Here is a 20,612-nt window from a genome sequence, read left to right on the forward strand (position 1 = left end):
GCACAATGCTTAAAGCGACTCAACCTGCATGTTATCCTTCATGGAAACCTCTACAAGAACTCCCTTGCATTTTTGAATATTCTAAACCCTGTTTAGAATATAGAATACACATTTGTTCCTTCTACCAAAGTGCATGACCAGTAACTTCCCATTACTCTATTCCATCTGCCATTCTTTATCTGTTTTCCTAATCTAAGTCCTTCTGTAGCCTCTCTACTTCCTCAAAACTACCAGCCCCTCCACCTATCTTCATATTGTCACAAACTTAGCCATAAAACCTTCAATTCTGTCATCCAGATCTTTGACATATAAAGTAAAAAGCACTTCCAGCTCTGTCCCCTACTGAGCACCACTAGTCACCGACAGCCAACCAGAAAAGGCTCCTCCTATTCTCAGTCGTTGCCTCCTGCCAATCATCCAGTCCTCTATCCCTGCTGGAATCTTTCCTGTAACAGCATAGGCTTTTATCTAGTTAGGCCTTCAAAAATCCAAGTACACAACATCCATTTTGTCTATTCTGCTTATATTTCCTCAAAGAATTCCAATAGATTTGTCAGGCAAGACCCTTAAGTAAACCGTGCTGATATGCTGACTTTGGCCTATTTTATCATGTGGCTCCAAGTATTCTGAGACCTCATCCTTAACAATAGACTCCAGCATCTTCCCAACCATTGAGATCAGGCTAACTAGCCTATGATTTCCTTTCTTCTGCTTCTCTCCCTTCTTGAAAAGAAAAGTAATATTTGTAATTTTTCAGTTGTCCAGAAATATTTCAGGATCTAGTGATTTTTGAAAGATCATTACTAATGCCTCCACAACTATCATTACTAATGCTAACCTCTTTGGTTAGCAAGTGGTGAATCTGTGGAATTCATTGGCCAGGTCATTGGGTGTATTTAAGGTGGAGGCTGAAATGATCTTGATTAATCAGGGTATGCAAGGTTACAGGGAGAAGGCAGGAGAAAGGGGTTGAGAGGGAAATGGATCAACCATGATGAAATGATGGATCAGACTCGATGGGCTGAATGGCTTAATTCTGCTCCTAGGTGCTACGGTATAATGGACTTAGGGAAATATTGAGGATGACTTTATCCACAGTCCTGAGTGATGATAGGGTTAAATTCTATTTTAATACCAAGTATGGCAAGTATATTTATAAAAGTAATTCTTTCAGCTGATCTGACGTATGCAGGTATGTACTGCAAGCACGTGTGTGCAAAGCTCCAGCATGCTGAAACCACAACTGTGGTAAAATTAAAGCACACACACGCCAATACCAACTGCTCATATTTCCTAAGCCGAGAAAACACCTTAGCCTAAGAAGCAAATCTGTTCCCTTGGCAACCACTGTAAACATGACTCAGAGCGACGAAAGAGAACCAACCTGAAGTAAACACCACATAATAAAAAACACATTCCATTCAGCTCATCAAGTACATGCCAGCTCCATCCTCCATCCTTCCTTGTACCCCACCGATTCATTCTCCTTTACACACCCTCCAACCTTCCTTTTATTCTTTTTTATCTACATTAAGCAGGTAGTTTACTATAGCCACTTACCAAAAGGTTATGTTATGCGTGAGCAAACTAGAGCACACAAGAAAAAGTCCACACAGAGGGAAGGGTAACATACGTACTCCCCACAGATAGAAATCAAATTAAATCCTGGCTTCTAGTGCTCTGAGGCAGTTGTACTAAGCCAAGAGAAAGTTTTTTGTTGCTAATTTGTTTCCTCAAATATACATAAAAATAATCTTAGATAGCTCAATTTTTTTAAAAATATGACAACAGTTCATTCAAATACTCCACTGCCATTATACAATTCACAGAATAAATACTATACTTCCAGTATTCACTTAAACAGGAAACATTTTAATTTGATAACTTATAAAACAAACTCAAAATTTTGAGACACTGAAGTGCACAACATTGATAATAAAAGGAGTGTTTGGTGTACAACAGGAAAATTGTAGTTTATTAACAACATTATCTACCTGATATGAGGTTAAAATTACAACATCAGGAAATACTTTTTTCATAAAGGTGAAAGGAATTTGGGCAAACACCTCAGTCAAAGAAAAAGAGTTGTTTCCCTGGTAACCAACGTCAACATGACTAGAGTACAGTGAGTAAGAACCAATCTGAAGTAAATAGGCATACAATAAAAGATACATTCAAAATTGTGAGTTTATTATTGTATACGCAAAGCAAAATATATGGCCCGCAATTCCTTTTTTTTAAATAAAAGGCCCTACAGAGTTAACTCCACAACTCAATTCAGTGAAACCAATGTAAGTAAACCATACCACAGCTAAACAGATAAATTTTCTAGACTAGATACATGAGTCCATTAGAGTGGCTGCACTCCAGGGGAGGCAGTATGGCATGGTATCCATGCTGGAGTTGGCACTGCCCCCCAAACGTTTGCTTGGCTGAAGACAGGCTGTACTGTGTTTGACTGCAGACTCCTGCAATATTCATGGACTCAGAGTCCTGGACTATATTTTTTTTGTGTGACTGTATTTTACTGATAGCTTACATGTGCTATATGGACCTTGTGCTGTGTATGACTGTCAGTACTGTGTTTTGCACCTTAGGCCTGGAGTAACACTGTTCTGCTTGGCTGTGTTGATGGGTATTTGGGTATTCTTGAATGACAGTTAAACTTCAACTTGACTGCAGGTGTTAGATTCCAGAGCGAGGTCAGGTAGGAAATCGATGGTCAGAATTAGAATCAGCTTTATTATCACTGACATACATCATGAAATTTGTTGGTTTGCAGCAGCAGTACAGTGCAATTTGTAAAAAAAAACTGTAAGAAACAATAAAAAATATATTAAAAAATAATTAAGTAGTGCAAAAAGAGAGCAAAAGTGAAGTTACGTTCATGGGTTCATGGTCCATTGTCCATTCAGAAATCTGATAGCAGAGGGACAATAGACAATAGGTGCAGAAGTAGACCATTCGGCCCTTCGATCCTGCACCGCCATTCTGAGATCATGGCTGATCATCTACTATCAATACCCGGTTCCTGCCTTATCCCCATATCCCTTGATTCCCCTATCCATAAGATACCTATCTAGCTCCTTCTTGAAAGCAAGGGAAGAAGCTGTTCCTAAAAAAGATGAGTGTGCATCTTCAGGCCCCTGTGCCTTCTCTCTGACAGTAGTAAAGAGTAAAGAGTATGTCCTAGATGGTGAGGCCTTCTTGCATCATAGTCTATTGAAGATGTCCTCAATGGTGGGGAGTCTAGTTCCCATGATGGAGCTGGCTGTATTTACAACACTCTACAACACTGTCTAAAACTATGCATTAGTGTCAGATAGTGATGCATTGAGTCAGAGTGCTCTCCGTGGTGCATCTGTAGAATTTCACTAGAGTCATTGTTGACAAACCAAATCTCCTCAGATACCTCAGATGTAACACTGAGTATCATAGGAAGTCATTCCTACCTGTGGCCATCAAATTTTACAACTCCTCCCTCAGAGTGTCAGACACCCTGAGCCAATAGGCTGGTCCTGGACTTATTTCCACTTGGCATGGTTAACTTATTTTTAATTAATTACTTATGGTTTCATATTGCTATATTTCTTCACTATTCTTGGTTGGTGCGGCTGTAATGGAACCCAATTTCCCTCGGGATCAATAAAGTATGTCTGTCTATCTGTCTGTCTGTCTACCTTATGAAATGTAACTGTTGCTGTGCCTTCTTCATAATTGCACCAATATGTTGGGCTCAGAGGTGGTGACACCCATAAACTTGAAGCTGGTCGCCCTTTCTACTGCAGTCTCCTTGATGAGGATTGATGTGGGTTCCTTCGAATTCCCCTTCCTGAAGTCCACAATCTATTCCTTGCTCTTACTGACTTTGAGTGCAAGGTTGTTGCTGTGACACCACTCAACTAGTTGATCAATCTCACCCCCCTCGTTACAAACTGTGTCATCAGCGGGGATATACTTAAGGGGACACGAAAAATAACAGAAAGGAAAAGTATGCAGTATTCTGAAAAGGAACAAGGGAAGGTGAGGTAACATAGGTTTGATTGCCTGAAAGTTTCCTTTGTGTACTGTATCAGTGTTTGGTGGTAACCATCTTCCCACCAGGATTCTATCAGATGGGTGTGGCTAAAGCATTTCCTGATACCCTCAATTTGATCAGATTGTTTAGTATAATACAGTGTTTCTATACTGACTAAACAAACCGTCAAAAATCCGCATTGAACATTTTTTTCTGTCAAAATCCATGCTGAGAAGCAGAAAATGGTTTTATTGGGTTGGAAACAGATTCAAGAGAAGAACATGCAAGGTAAATGGAGATGCCAATTAAATTCAAGAATATTCTTGAAATTTTAAAATGTTTTTTTGCTGAATTATAAATAATTTATTATTTAAAATTACAATAAAGGCAAAGGATCAGACTTGAAAGTTACACAATTCATTAGAAGAATATAACCCATACAAATTTGGATATGAATGCCTAACAATCACCATCCTGTTCTTTCAGCTTCACATAGAAACAAGCTCATTGTTTATTGGTGTAGCAGCTTCTGAACTGCAAATGCCTTGATCTCTCCCCTGCATTGCTTCAAATTGCAGTCAAATTTATCTCACTAAGAATTTGGTTTCCATTCTGAGCAATAGATCTCAGATTTGAAAGCACGGTAGCAGAACAGTTAGCGCAATACCTATTACAGCCTGGACGTCATTCAGAGTTCAATCACAGCATCCCCCACAAGGAGTCTCTGTACGTCCTCATCGTGGAATGCATGCATTTTCTCGGGGTGCTCCTGTTTCCACCCACAGTCCAAAGATGTACCAGGTAAATTAATTGTTCATTGTAAATTGTCCTGTGATTAGGTTAGGGTTAAATCAAGACCATTGGGGGTTGCTGGGCAATGCAGCTCGAAGGCCTACTCTGGGTGTATTGCTAAATAAATAAGTATTTGTTTTCTGCCAGCAGCAAATTCCAGTGGGCTAATTATCAAACTCAATGGAGCAGTAAAGATGCTAATTCTGATTATAGTCCCATGCGAAAACTAACAAGGAATCTTATAAAGAATCAATTGGCCAAGATTTAGGCCTGGATGTTCTGACTTCCTGTTAATTGATGCTACATATCTATGATGTGGTCTCTTCCACTTTTTCTTATTAATTCACCTATATAAATCCTAAACATTGATGTGGATAGTACATTTATTTTATCTATTTACAGCTATAGGCTGGAAAAGGCACTTCTGGCCTTTTGAGCTGCGTCACCGAGCAACCAAACGATTTAAGCCTATCCTAATTACCAGATAATTTACAATGATCAATTGGCCTACTAACTGGTACAATTTTGGATGGTGGGAGGAAACCGGAGCACGCAGAGGAAACCCACACTCACGCAGTGATGGAACATACAAACTTACTTACAAAGGAGGCAGGAATTGTACTCTGAACTCAGATGCCCTGAGCTGTAATAGCACTGAACTAATCGCTACGCTAAAATTTATAGAAACCTGTCCCATGAAGGAGTGTGCTGCAATTGCACACTGCAATACAGACACAGAAATTAAATGGGGCTCATAGATTTTTGAAGCTAGAAGAAGTGGGCTGTATTCTCTGTTTACAATTGGTACCTTACGTGATGGACAAGGACCACATATCCAGTTCAACACAAGAATAATTATGCATAAACCATCCACGTTTGATTGCACAGTGAGATCTTATTTTTTCCTATCCACTTTTCAATTGTTAATAATCCGTCTATTATAATAAAGCCGAAAGTCTATCAAGAATCCATGTGCGAGATTGAAACAGACACATGCTATAAAATTATTTTGATCTCAGGCCAATAGATTATGTTTCATGACCTTTCTAAGTAAATTAAACTATTTTCAGTATGTTCATAATTTTGCTATGTAACAAAACTGCTGTGGCAGAATTAACCAACAACCAGCTTTGATGTAACTCTGACGTCTGAACTCTGTTTTACATTTCAAGTTTCATGTTTACAAAAGACTAAAATTGTCTCTTACTGCACATGCAACATATTTTGGCAAGACTCGGGGAAATTTTAAACTGCAATAAAACTCAGCAGAGGAATGCAGAGCTGCCATACAGGGTTGTAAAACTAATGAATACCAGCCCACTAAATTATGAGATGTACCGGGGCATTATGCGAGAATGGTTAATATTTACTATGAGGTGCCAAATCTATTCAGAGTATTTGTAGAAGCTATTCACTTTGAAATCTGATTACAAGCAAAGCATTAACCCACCGTTCAATTATACAAAGGCAAAGTAATGCAGATGAAAACAGGAAGTCCTGGAAGAAATTCAATGGTTTAGATTGCATTTGTACAGAAAGATGCAGAATTAATGCTGACTAGATACTAATGAGAATCAAAGATTGGCAGTGAAACTGGTAATTCAACAAGAAGTGGCCTTTAAAGGACAGACAGTTCAGATACAGTGTATGTACATTCCCAGGAGGACAATTAAAGCAAAGATCCAAGGACAGCAAAGAGATGAAAAGCAGAATAAGGATATTTGACAATAAAAGTAAGAACCAAGCTAAATTCAGTATCCTCAAGAAGTTCAGGAAGACTTAAGAGGGCAAAAAGATTATGAGAAGAGGGAATAAGATCATCCCAAATGTGGAGAGCAAAATGGAGGGGTATGGTCCGGGAGCAGGTTGATGGGAGTAAATGGTTTGGCATGGACCAGACAGGATGAAGGACCTAATTCTGCGCTGTACATTTCTATGACTCTAAATGGTTGGGGTGGGGGGGGGGGGGGAAGAGAGAGAAAGAAAGAAAACAGGAACTAAAGGAACTCTGCACCTGGAGACAGAATATATGGCTGAAGCATTAAATAAATCCTCTACAATAGTCATTACCAAGGAGGAAAATTTCTGCTGGATACTCAAAGAAAAAAAGTAGTGATAATACTGGACAGGCTAATATTAATAAAGAGGAAGCCCCAGGATTGCTAATTGTACTTGAAATGCAGCCAAATGAGATGCATCCTAAGTTGCTGAGGTACACAGGGATGGAAATGTTATGAAAACACAGAAAGATAGTGTTTCATTTACTTTAAGTAGAGACAGATTCAGTAGCCACTGGATAAGTGGGGAATGAAAACCCTATCTCTATCCTACATGAACTTGTGCAAAAGCAAATTATGCCAAACTAACTAGACAGACATTTATTGGTGAGGGAATAAAGAGTTCCTGAGGGAAATTACATTGAGGTACAGCATACAATAACTTGGCCACATCTTCAAAAAGCATTTGATAAAGTTTGTCAAGAACATTTCCTCCCAGAGGAAGGTCATTGCATTCAAATGGTCTCTCTCTCCCTCGATGCTGTCGGAGGATGGTGCAAGGTTTAATCCTGGGCAAGGTTTAATCATCGCAGTTTGTAGATTGGACGCTGTAGCTCACGTTATGATCGTTTCTGGTCGCCTCTTTTTTTGTTGCTATTTGGGGTGACATTGATCAGGGTGGTCGGCAGATAATGAACGACACAGTGCTAGACTGAACTGAACAGAGCCTACTTGAATGTGCCTGAACTCTTGGTGTTTTATATTCTGTGGTTTTCACTCTTTCTTTCTGCCATTTGTGCAATTTGTGTTTTGTTTGCTTCGGGGTGGGGGGGGGGGGGTTGATATTTTTCTTTGAACTGGTTCCATGCTTTGTGACTGTCTGTGGGGAAGACAAATCTCATGATTGTATACTACATAAATAATTAAATAATAAATATGCTTTGAAACTTGGATCTTTGAACATTGAAACCCATGCAATAAAGAAGAACGAGAGCAGGAGTGGGAAGTAGCTGAGCGACAGAAAAAAATAGTGGAAGAAAACTGATGTCCTTCAGATTGTAAGTATGTGGCAGAGTTCCGGAAGGATTGGAGTAAAGACCACAGTGTTAGTCATTAAAGCTTTGGAGTGTGGTGAACCAGGAAGATAGTAACAGACTGCAGGAGGATATTTTGGCAAGTATGATATAGGCATTACTGAATCATGGCTGAAAGGGAATGACAGCTGGGAGCAGAATGTCCAAGGAGACACATTGTATCAAAAGGACAGGCAGGAAGGCAGGGTGGTATTGCTCTGCTGGTATAAAATATAATTAAATTATTAGAAGGAGGTGGCAGAGGGTCAGAAGGTGTTGAATCATTGTGGATAGAGCTAAGGAACTGCAAGGGTAAAAAGACCAAATGGGAGTTGATACCAACCCCCAAAGTGCAATAAGGATGTGGTTTACAAATTGCAATAGAAGATAGAAAATGCATGTCAAAGGGGCAATGTTACAATAGTCATAGAGGACGTCAATTTGCAGGAGGATTGGGAAAATCTGGTTGGTGCAGGATTCTGGAGGTGGGGGTGGGGGGAATGGAATTTCTAGAGTGCCTATAAGAGGGCTTTTTAGAGCAGAATCTGGATGTACCCACTAGGGGATCAGTTATTCTGGATTCAGTGTTGTGCAATGAACACTGAATTGATTAGAAAGCTTGAGGTAAAAGAACCCTTAGGGACAAGTGACCATTATATGATCAAATTCACCCTGAAATTTGAGCAGGAGAAGACAAAGTCATATGTATTAGTATTACAGTGGAGTAAAGGAAATTACAGAGGTATATTGAGAGGAGTTAGCCAGAATTGGTTAGAAAAGAACACTAGCAGGGATGATGGCAGAGCAGCAATGGTTGGAATTTCTTGGAGCAATTCGGAACACAGGATATACACATACCAAAGAGGAAGAAATATTTTAAAGGCAAGATGACACAACCATGGCTAACAAGGGAATTCAAAGCAAACATAAAAACCAAAGAGTGGGCAAGTAATAGATCAAAAATTAGTGCAAAGTTAGAGGATAGGGAATCTTTTAAAAAACAACAGAAGGCAACTAAAAAGTCATTAAGGAGGAAAAGATGGAATATGAAAGGAAGCTAGCCAATAATATTAAAGTTACAAGAAGTTTCTTCAGATGTATAAAGTGTAAAAGGGAGGTGAGAGTGGATATCAGACTGCTGGAAAACAATACTGGACAGGTAGTAATGGGGGAGAAGAAAGTGGAAGACCAACTGAATTAGTAGTATTTCAGTATTCACTGTGGAAAGCTCTAGTAGTATGGTAGAAATTCTAGATGGCGGGTGTCATGAAGTGTGTAAAGTTACCATTACTAGAGAGAAGATTCTTGGGAAACTGAAAGGTCTGAAGGTAGATAAGTCACCTGGACTAGGTGGTGTACAGCCACGTTTCTGAAAGAGGTGGCTGAAGGGACTGTGGAGGTGTTAGTAATGATCTTTCAAGAATCACTAGACTCTGGAATGGTTCTGGACGACTGGAAAATTGCATATGTCACTCCTCTCTTCAAGAAGCGAGAGAGGCAGAAGAAAGGAAACTATTGTCTAGTGAGTCTGAATTCAGTGGTTGGGAAGGTATTGGACTCAATTATTAAGAATGTGGTTTCAGGGTACTTGGAGGCACATGAAAAAATAGGCCATAGTCAGCATAGTTTCCTCAAGGGAAAATATTGTCTGACAAATCTGTTGGAATTCTTTGAAGACAGAACAAGCAGGATAGATAAAGGAGAATCAGTTGATGTTGTATACTTGGATTTTCAGAACGCCTTTGACAAGGTGCTACACACAAAGTTGCTTAACAAGCTATGAGCCCATGGTATTACAGGAAAGACTGTAGCATGGATAAAGCAGTGGTTGATTGGCAAGAGGCAAAGAGTGGGAATAAAGGGAGTCATTTCTGGTTGGCTGCTGGTGATTACTGCTTTTCTGCAGTGGACTATGTTGGGACCAATTCTTTTTATATGAGATATCAGTGATTTGGATGATGGAATTGATGGCTTTGTTGCAAAGTTTGCAGACTATATGAAGATAGGTGGAGGGGCATGTACTTTGGGGAAATAGAGAGGCTACAAAGGACTTAGACAGATTAAGAGAATGGGCAAAGAAGTGACAGATGGAATACAGTGTCAGGAAGTGTATGGTCATGCACTTTAGTATATGAAATGAAAGGGTTGACTTTCTCGAAATGGAGAGAAAATACAAAAAACTGAGGTGCAAGGGGACTTGGGAGTCCTTGTGCAGGATTCCCTCAAGGTTAATTTGCAGTTTGAGTCTGTGGTGAGGAAGGCAAATGAAAGGTTAGCATTCATTCCAAGAGGACTAGAATATAAAAGCAAGGATGTAATGTTGAGACTTTATAAAGCACCGGTAAGGATTGTGTATTGGAGTATTGTGAGCAGATTTGGGCATTTCTCTTAGAATGAATGTGCTGAAACTGGAGAGGGTTCAAAATGATTCCAGGATTGAACTGCTTGTCATGTGAAGAGCACTTGATGCCTCTGTGCCTGTATTCACTGGAATTCGGAAGAATGAGGGGTGACCTAATTGAAACCCATCGAATGGTGAAGGGCCTTGATAGAAAGGATGTGGAGAGGTTGTTTCCTATGGTGAGAGGATCTAAGAAAGGTGTCCTTTTAGAACAGAGATTGGGAGGAATTTCTTTAACTAACTAAATTCAAAGTAGTACTAAAGAAAACCAATAACAATGCAAAATAAAGGGTTACAAACAGGGTGCAAGAGCTATGACAAAGTAGACTGAGAGATTAAGATTTCATCTTTAACATACAAGTCTGTTCAAGAGTCTTATGGCAGCAGGATAGTGCTTGGTCATATAGAGTATGCTCCCAAGTGTTCTTATGTTTTGCCCAGTGGTAGCAGAGGAAAAGAGAGCATGACTGTGGAGGGAGAAGTCTTTGATTATATTGGCTCTTTCCCCTATTTATTTCCTTGATTTATCTGACTGAATTTAAAGAGTGAAAAGTAAAAAGTAGTTTATTTTTCACTGATCATAGCAATTGCATTGAGTCTAATTCACAGCCTTGGATCATACTTCTGTTTACTCAAGTTGTTTCTTAGTAAAGTTCAGCTTGGATAGTTTGCAAAAAAAAGTCAATAAGGCCAAACCTTCCATTGACCTCAATGGACAATCATGTAAAAGGTTTTCTTCTGTTGTTTTCAATTATACACAACATTCACAATTACTGCAGAATTAACATTCACAATTATACTTTTGACACACAGATAGTGTACCGGTTAGTTCAATATTATTACAACTCTGGGCAGAGTACAGAGTTGAACATATTCAGAAGGCAACTTAAGTTATATTCACCCAACTCCCCTAGCAACCATCACCCACAACCCAGAAATAAAATTACAGTACAAAATAATGTCATTGAATTATTGAGAGATACAACATAAAACAAACACATTGATTCTGTGTTAGACATCAATTAACCTTTTACAAATGTTTGTACATTAATCCCATGATAAACCCACTTCTTAATTATTCTCACATTCTCCACAGCTCTCCACACACTAGAGACAATTTACAGTGTAAAACACACACAAGTCTTCAGGAACTCAGCAGGTCAGACAAAAGTTTATTCATTTCCATAGATGCTGCCTGACCTGCTGAGTTCCTGCAGCGCTTTGTGTGTTTTGCCTTGGATTTCCAGCATCTGCAAATTTTCTTGTGTTTGCAATTTACAGTGACCAACTTACAACATGCAGGAGAAACACAGATTAGCCAGAGGAAAATCGCTGTCACAGGGATAAAGTGTAAACATCCTACAAACAGCACTTAGGTAACAAGATGCTTAACAGATAAGATCCCATGGCATTACAGGAAAGATACTGGCATGCATAGAGGAACAGCTGACAGGCAGGAGGTCACGAGTGGAAATGAAGAGGGCCTTTACTTGTTGGCTGCCAGTGACTAGTGGCATTCCTCAGCAGTCAGTATGGAGACCACTGCTTTTTACATTGTTTGTCAGTGATTTGGTTAATGGAATTGATGGCTTTGTGGCAAAGTTTGCAGATGATACTAAGACAGGTAAAGAGGTAGGTACTGCTGAGGAAGCAATGTATTTGGCAGAAAGACTTAGACAAGTTGGAGGAATGGACAAAAAAGCTTCAGATGGAATACAGTGTTGGGAAATGTTTGACAATGTATTTTGGTAAAAGGAGCAATAGTGCAGACTGTTATCTAAATGGGGAGAAAATTTAAACATCAGAGGAGCAAAGGGACTTAGGAGTCTTTGTGCAAGACTCCCAGAAGGTTAATTTACAGGCTGAGTCTGTGGTAAAGGTGGCAAATGCAATATTGCCATTCATTTCAAGAAAAATAGAATACAAAAGCAAGGAGAGAATGCTGAGGATTTATTAAACACTAGACAGGCCACATTTGGAGTATTGTCACCAGTTTAGGGCCTCATTTCTCAGAATGGATGTGTTGTCATTGGAGATATTCTAGAGGAGATTCATGAAGATGATTCCAGTAATGAAAGGGTTAACATATGAGGAGCGTTTGGCAGCTCTGCGTCTGTACTTACTGGAATTTAGAAGAATGCAGGGGGATCTCTTTGAAATCTACCAAATGTTGAAAGGACTAGATAAGGTGGATATGGAGAGGATATTTCCTGTGGTGGGGGTGTCCAGAACTAGAGGTCTCAGCCTCACAATTGAGGGGCAACCTTTTAGAACAGGAGTAAGGAGGTACTGGATGCAGCGATTCAGATTGACAGATTTACTATATACCATCAGGATAGATCTGTAGAGTCTCCCAAAAGCAGAGGCGGAGGAGTATGCCTTACGATCCACTCTTCTTAGTGCACAAATATATCAGTGCTATCCCAATTCTGCTCACCAGACCTGTCTAGCAGTTAAGTGCTGCCATTTTACCTACTGCTATCATTTTGGTAGCAGTATACATTCACCTCAGGCCAATTGAAATCAGGCTTTAGATGATCTGAGCAATGGGATCAACATGCACGAAATAGCACACCCTAACACTTTCACTATCTTTTTGGGGGATTTTAATCAGGCCAGTCTGAAAAATATCCCTAAGCAATTACCACTAACAGATCACTTCCAGCACTAGAGGAAACAACACACTGGACCATTGTTACATCACCATCAAGAATGTCTACCGTGCTATTCCACGCCCTCACTTTGGGAAATCTGATCACCTGGCTGTACTTCTACTCCCTGAGTATATGCAGAGACTGAAGACTGCAGCACCAGTAGTGAGGACCAAGAAGGTATGGACAAGGGAGGCACAGGAGCGCCTACAGGACTGCTTTGAATTGGTGTCCTGGACTATATTCGGGGATTTATCTTCGAACCTTGATGAGTATGCTGCAGTTGTGACCGACTTCATTAAAACATGTGTGGATGCATGTGTGCCTACAAAGACTTACGGTACATTCCCAAGCCAAAACCCATGGATGAACCAGGAGGTATGTCATCTTCTGAAGGCTAGATCTGTAGATCCAAGTCTGGTGACCCAGGCCTATACCAGAAAACCAGGTATGATTTGCAAAGGGCTATTTCAAGGGCAAAGAGACAATTTCAAACGAGGTTAGAGGAGAAACTGAAAGCACGGCAACTCTAACAGGGTCTGCAAGAGTTTACTTCCTACAAAGTGAAACCCAATAGCATGAATGTCACCAATGCTTCACTACCAGATGAACTGAACAACTTCTATGCCAGCTTTGTAAGGGAGACTGTAACTACAGCTGTGAAGATCCCTGCTGCACCTGATGACCTTGTGTTGTCTGTCTCAGAGGCCAACGTTGGGCTGTCTTTAAAGAGGGTGATTCCGCACAAGGCCAAAGGTCGCGATAGAGTACCTGGTAAGGTTCTGAAAACCTGTACCAACCAACTGGTGGGAGTATTCAAGGACATTTACAACCTCTCACTCCTATGGGTGGAAGTTCCCACTTGCTTCAAAAAGGAAGTGTGTAAGAAGCATAATGTGAACTGCTTTAATGAGTATCGCCTGGTAGCACTCACATCTACAGTGATGAAATGCTTTGAGAGTTGGCCACGACTAGACTGAACTCTTGTCTCAGCAAGGACCTGGACACATTGCAGTTTGCCTGTTGTCACAATAGGTCAATGGCAGATGTAATCTTAATGACTATTTATACAGCTTTAGACCACCTGGACAATACAAACACCTATGTCAGGATGCTGTTCATCGACTATAGCTCAGCATTTAATACTATCATTCCCACAATCCTAATTGAGAATTTATAGAACCTGGGCTTCTGTATCCCCCTCTGTAATTGGATCCTTAACTTCCTAACTGGAAGACCACAATCTGTGTGGATTGGTGATAACATCTCCTCCTCACTGATGATCAACACTGGTACACCTCAGGGGTGTGTGCTTAGCCCACTGCTCTACTCTCTCTATACCCATGACCGTGTGATAAAGCATAACAAAAAATACCATCTGTAAATTTGCTGATGGTACAACCATTTTTGGTGGAATCTCAGATGGTGACGAGAGGGCGTATAGGAGTGAGATATGCCAACTAGTGGAATGGTGCTGCAGCAACAACCTCGCCTTCAACGTCAGTAAGATGAAAGAGCTGATTGTGGACTTCAGGAAGAGTAAGATGAAGGAACACATACCAATCCTCATAGGGGGATCAGAAGTAGAGAAAGTGAACAGTTTCAAGTTCCTGAGTGTTATGATCTCTGAGGATCTACCTGGTGCCAACATATTGATGCAGTTATAAAGAAGGCAAGACAGCAACTATACTTCATTAGGAGTTTGAATAGATTTGGTATGTCAACATATACACTCAAAAACTTCTATAGATGTACTGTGGAGAGCATTCTGACAGGCTGTATCTGGCTGGTATGGGGAGACAATAGAGATATTTAAGAGCCTCTTGGACAGGCACATGGATGAAAGAAAAATGGAGTATTATGGGGTAGTGTGGGTTTAGTACTTTTTTTAAGGATTATATGGGTCAGCACAACATGGAGGGCTGAAGGGCCTGTACTGTGCTGTAGTGTTCTATGGTTCTATGGGAGGGAGGGAGGGAGGGAGCTTCTGAACAGGACCTAAAGAAGCCGCAGAGAGTTATAAATCTAGTCAGCTCTATCTTGGGTACTAGCCTACAAAAGACCCAGGACAACTTCAAGGAGTCACGTCACAAAAAAGCAGCGTCCATTATTAAGGGCATGCCCTATTCTCACTGTTACCATCAGTTAGGAGGTACAGAAGCCTGAAGGCACACACTCAGTGACTCAGGAACAGCTTCTTCCCTTCTGCCATCCGATTCCTCAATGGACATTGAACCCTTGGACACTACTTCACTTTTTTAATATATATTATTTCTGGGTTTTGCACAAATTTTAATTTATTCAATATATGTATACTATAACTGATATACTTATTTATAATTATTTTATTTTTTCTTCTATATTATGTATTGCATTGAACTGTAGCTGTTAAGTTAACAAATTTCATGGCACATGCTGGCGATAATAAACCTGATTCTGATTCTGATCCTGAACTGTTTTCACCAGAGAGTAGTGAACGTGGGAAGTGGTCTGCCAAAGACTGCAGTGGAGGCCAAGTAAGTGAAAGGTGATAGTTTCCTGATCGGTCAGAGCATCACAGGATATGGCGAGAAGGCAGGTGTATGGGGTTGAGTGAGATCCGAGAACAGCCATGATGGAATGGTGGTGCAGACTCGATGGGATGAATGGCCTAATTCAGCTCCTGTTTCTTATGTGCCCCTGGTGCTATCAGGCAGCAGTTCTAATGGGAACATCCTGTTCTAAATAATATAAGGAATCATTGAGAAAAACATGTTAAAATGAAAACATTGTCAACCAGGTTGCAGTGGAATAAATAATTAAATTTTGTATTGCAATGACATGGAGGATAAAATATTCTACTAATATTCTGACCGCATATCTAGTAGCATGTCATATTGCATGTAGTCTCTCACTTATGCGAAAATAATAATGTTTCTCAAGGTCCCAATAAATTACTAGGCAGGGAGTGGTAACTCCAGCATTCATGAAGCTGTTGTGAATTAATCATGAATTCCACTTATAAAGAGGGATTAAAGCAACAATGTTTTAGCACAGATGGGGAAGCAAGCCAGAATTTCATTCACTAGAATAGGACTTCAAGCTGTTCAATACGGAAGACTAGCAGTATCAATTTCCTAGCATTTAAGGCTAAGGAATGATGTTAAAATGATGAAAAGTAATTGAAAGAGCAGATGTATAGGAACTATTTCCTCCTGTGAGGAGTGGAAAACAAAATGACTCAGTCCTTCTTGTCACAAACAAATGAGGAAAATTGTGGAGTTCCTTTTCCCAAACTGCTGTGCGTATTGAGGCAACATCCAGGTTGGTATCAACTGATCCAATTGAATGGTGGGACAGGGTTAAAGGACTTGTATCTCTATGTAACTAACATTTGTAAAATAGATATGAAACATTGATTATAATATGGGAAAGTTTCGCTATTTACTGAAACATATGAAGATATTTCTTTTGGGTAGAATGTACCACCATTATCATCAATAATTTCATAAGGCCTATAGTAACATTAACATCAATAAGACCACTACTTCACCAGTCTATGACACTTCCAGCTGTGGCACTGTGGCCAACTCTGGATTTCCTGAATTTGCTTATTTAATCAACGGCAGAAATTCAATACTTATCACCTCAACTACAGTTTGAGAAATGCACATCGCCATCTTGGGTTAATAGCTAGATGCCAAGTGCAGGGAATGGTACCTGGTCTCCTGAACTTCTTTACAGAATGCCTCCTAGAATTCAGAGATGGTATGCCCTTTATATTAGTTAGGGAGTTCAACCAGTTTAAGTTGGCCTAGATCCATGAAGTTTATTCTTGAAATAAATTCTGTTCATCCAATAAAACTTGGAAACTTTGTAAGTCTAATGAGTTACTTCAACTGTTAAATTTTCAGTTCATGTTTCAGGAAGAATTTAGCAGTTTGTGCTTTAAATGTCATTCGAGCCAATATGCAAATTCAAGATTTTCCTAAATTTGTAACAACATAGCACAAAATATAAAAACATTGCATTCAGGAATGATACTTGAAAAACTTGTCTAAATATAATCCATAATTGAGTTCAGCACTGATTTCCATTTTTTTTTTGCTTGTTGTGCTTTGCCAAATATTACTGTAGACTCTGTTAGTGCAATGATTTTTTCCCTAGATGCTGCACTGGAGCATTGTTCCATTTCTAACACAGTCCTGCATGGGTGATCATGATAGCTCATGGGCCTAATGTGGGACTTGCCGACTGCCATGCTTGGGGCAGGGAGTTTGGGAGATGATGCATTCCCCCATTGATCAAAGTTCGAAGTACATTTATTATCAAAGTATGAAGACTACATACAGCCTGGAGATTCATCTCCTTACAGACAGCCACAAAACAAAAAAACCCAATAGAACCCATTGAGAAAGGAAGACCGTCAAACACTCAATATGCAGAAAAGAAAGCAAATTGTGCAAACAGTAAAAGTAAACAAATCACATACAGAGCTTAAGTTCATGAAAGTGAGGCCACAGCCACAGAGCCAGTCATCACTGCAGTCGATCCAGGGGCCCGTTAGTTGCAGGCCACTACCTCATTTCAGCAGAGAGAAAAATAAACCTTGCTGAGAAGTGAGCTGAACACAGGCCCATCTCTCTCCTCTGGCCAGAACACCCAGACTTTTTCAATCTGGCGTGATGTTTACAGCAGCCAAACCTCAGCTTGTTCCTTGCTCTCAGGCCCAGGCTCTGCCATTTCGAAACACTCTTGGGCCCAGCCCCTGCTGCCTCAATTCAGCCCATTCCTGCCACCACCATGCACCTCGCCTTAAAGACTTTTGCTGGCTTTGTTTGACGGCAGCAAGTCATTACTGTGCCATCTTAAACCAGTAAACCCAGGGCTTCTCATCAACAGTTCACTATGCCATTTTAAATAACGCTCAATCAGGAGCAGTGATGGATCAGGGATCCCCATATGTCAATGGAGATGTTATAATGAATCCTTGTAAACATCCGTGAACTGTTTATTCTATCTACCTGGTAAGGTCTAGTGATGACAGTGCTTGATGTAGACTGTTTTAAGGATCTGGTGCTAAACATGCAAATACTGTGGCCTGCCCAGAGTCAACTATATGTAGTAAGAGCCTCAGTGTTGGGTATATTGGCCTGGGAGAGGTAGTTGATGCTGGATTGATTACCCTGCTACTGGACCTGGAGGATTTGGTAGAGCCAGAATCGACAATCTCTCTCTCTCGGAGCTGCCTTGCTCAGAAACACACAAGAAGGCATGCTAAGTTTGAGATCTCGATGGTCAAACTCTTTTCTTTCAATGATAATGCACTTAAAGCAATGGTCAATTCCATTATCAAAGTCGACCTTTGGTGAAAAGTGATTGCTGACACCTGGGAAAGGTCTACAATTTCCAGAGTTTCTTCATAGACCAGAATTTTCAGAAGGCCGTGTCACACAGTAAGAACAGATTGGTAGAGGACTCACATTTTGCAACCGCCAAGGCCCTTGTTATGTTTTGTCCGTGCACAACTGATTAACAATTAAGTAAAAGTATGCACGTGGGAGATGGCTTTAACTGGTGTATTCACATTGGGGAGGGGGAGAGGGGGGAAAGGGGGGAGGAGAGAGGGGGAGGAAGGGGGAGGAGAGGGGGTGGGGTAGGGGAGTGGGAAGGAGAGAGGGGCAGGAAGGAGAGAGGAGAGAGGAGAAAGGGAGAAACTTACATGCATATACAACAGATTGATGCGTATTGCTGGGGGAGGGGGCAGACAAGGCTCAAAAATAAATAGATCCATACAGTCCACTTCCTCCCCCTTTAACTTAATGCAACATAAAACTGTATATGTATAAAATATTCAATTTCCCTTTCATAAACTCATATTCCAAATAAACATGCTTTCACAATAACAGACCCCAACTTGACATTTCTGAAGGCTTAACCTTTTGGGTGGTGCTCAGTTTCTTTCAGGATAGCGCCTCTGGACCTGTGGAGTGGCATCAGGTGTCTTGTCTAAGACAAGGTTCTCGGTTTCTGGTTTCACATTGCTGCCAGTGACATCATCACTGCGAGGCAAGTCCGGTGACTGTAATGTGTCTGTCTTGTTAGATGCAATCGACTCAGGTGTGTTCTTCAAATGAGCAGCGAGTATCTAGTCCACATGACATCTCCATGTCTGATTCTCCACATCCACCATGTACGTCAGTGTTCCAGTTCTTATAGCTATCCTAACTGGTGTCCACTTGTCTTCTCAATAATTATGCACTGGTACTTCCTTTCCAATCTCGAAGCTCCTTGCTGCTTCACTTGGCAACTGGCTGAACTGTTTATTCCGTACTTCCCTCTGGAAGTCTGGTTTCAGGAGGTGTATGTGAGATCTCAGGTTCCTGCTCATGAACAGCATTGCAGGTGTTTAATTTGTCATCACATGAAAAAAGTTCTGGTACACAAAAAGGAAGCTGTCCACGTAGTACTGTAGAGAAATGTCCTCCTTGCCCATTGCTTTAATGGACGTATTGAATGTTTGGATAAACCTTTCTGATAACCCATTCATGGCTGGGTGGTGAGGAGCCGACTTGAAATGTCTGCTGCCATTTTTCATAATGTACAGTTGAAATTCTTCTGACATGTATTGTGGTCTGTTGTCACTCATAATTTGTTCCGGTCAGCCGCTTCTTTGCTGAGGTGGTTGACTTCATTGGTCTAAGTGCCCACAACAATCAGAAACATGGAGTTTATGAAGGGCTCAGCAAAGATACTCTTTGCCATGGTAATGACAGCCATCCCACGGGTGTAATGGTGCCTGTGGGGGTGCATTTTGAACTTCTTGGCATCCTAAACGGCTTTTAGCCAAGCCTTCAATCTGACTATCTGTTCCCAACCACTACACGTAGCTCTGGGTGACACTCTTCATCTTGACTGCACCCGGGTGTCCTTCATGCAAGTTCTCTAACACTCTGGTGCGCAGCTTGGAGGGAACCACAACACTAGATCCACACATCAGCGTTCTTTGACATGTCTCGTCTCACTGAGAGCTCTGCAAACACAGGGTTACCAAGAGCTGGCCATCCTTGCATGGTGATTTCATAGAATTTTGACAATGTCGGGTCATTCCTTGTTTCCCGTTGCATTTCAGAATTTGTTGTTGGCAACTGGTCCACCAATGCTGTGTGGAACCCTTCTGCTGAGACACAGTATGATGACTTTTCTTCTTCAGTTGCCAATAGTGGAGGGACGCAACAAGCCATCAACGTTACTTTGTTCTTTAGTATCCTTGAACTCTTATATCATGAGAGTGGGCTCCTAGGAACAGTGCCCAGCGTTGTAACTGGGAAGCAGTCATCACTGGAATTCCCTTCCTGGGAGTGAAAATGGACACAAGGGGCTGATAATCTGTCACTAACATAAACTTTTGTCCATAGAGTTAGTGGTGGATTTTTTTATTCTCCATACTAGACTAGGGGCCTTTTGATCGATCAGAACGTAACTGCGTTCTGCGTTTATCGGTGATCTTCAAGCAAGTGCCATCGGGTGTTCAGATCCATCTTTCATGATGTATGACAAAACGGCTATAATTCCATAAGGGGATGCATCGCACACCAGGCTGAGGGGGCAGGGGTGGGTCAAAATGGGTGAGCAGTTCATCAGATGTCATTAGTCTTTCTGTTTCGTTGAATACTTTCTCACATCTTTCTGACCATTCCC

At 40.8% G+C, this 20,612-nt stretch overlaps 2 long non-coding RNA genes across 10 annotated transcripts in view; one reads left to right on the forward strand and one right to left on the reverse strand.

Annotated features, from left to right (window-relative positions):
- The window catches only part of LOC132398611 (uncharacterized), a 94,546-nt gene that overhangs the window by 15,356 nt on the left and 58,578 nt on the right, over nt 1–20,612 (reverse strand). The window contains exon 1 of one of the 9 annotated variants that reach the window (XR_009513719.1): nt 16,632–16,695. The exons of 5 other annotated variants lie outside the window; for them this stretch is intronic. This is a non-coding gene — a long non-coding RNA (uncharacterized LOC132398611). Of the gene's footprint in view, nt 1–1,560; nt 1,666–4,685; nt 5,277–16,558; nt 16,696–20,612 lie in introns of those variants that run through there. 3 more of the 9 variants (XR_009513716.1, XR_009513721.1, XR_009513722.1) reach the window with 3 other exon arrangements.
- The window catches only part of LOC132398612 (uncharacterized), a 55,038-nt gene continuing 50,408 nt past the window's right edge, over nt 15,983–20,612 (forward strand). Inside the window, exon 1 of the long non-coding RNA XR_009513724.1 lies at nt 15,983–16,235. This is a non-coding gene — a long non-coding RNA (uncharacterized LOC132398612). The remainder of the gene's footprint in view (nt 16,236–20,612) is intronic.

The sequence above is a fragment of the Hypanus sabinus genome, chromosome 8 (genome assembly GCF_030144855.1).
Source record: "Hypanus sabinus isolate sHypSab1 chromosome 8, sHypSab1.hap1, whole genome shotgun sequence".
Lineage (NCBI taxonomy): Eukaryota > Metazoa > Chordata > Chondrichthyes > Myliobatiformes > Dasyatidae > Hypanus > Hypanus sabinus.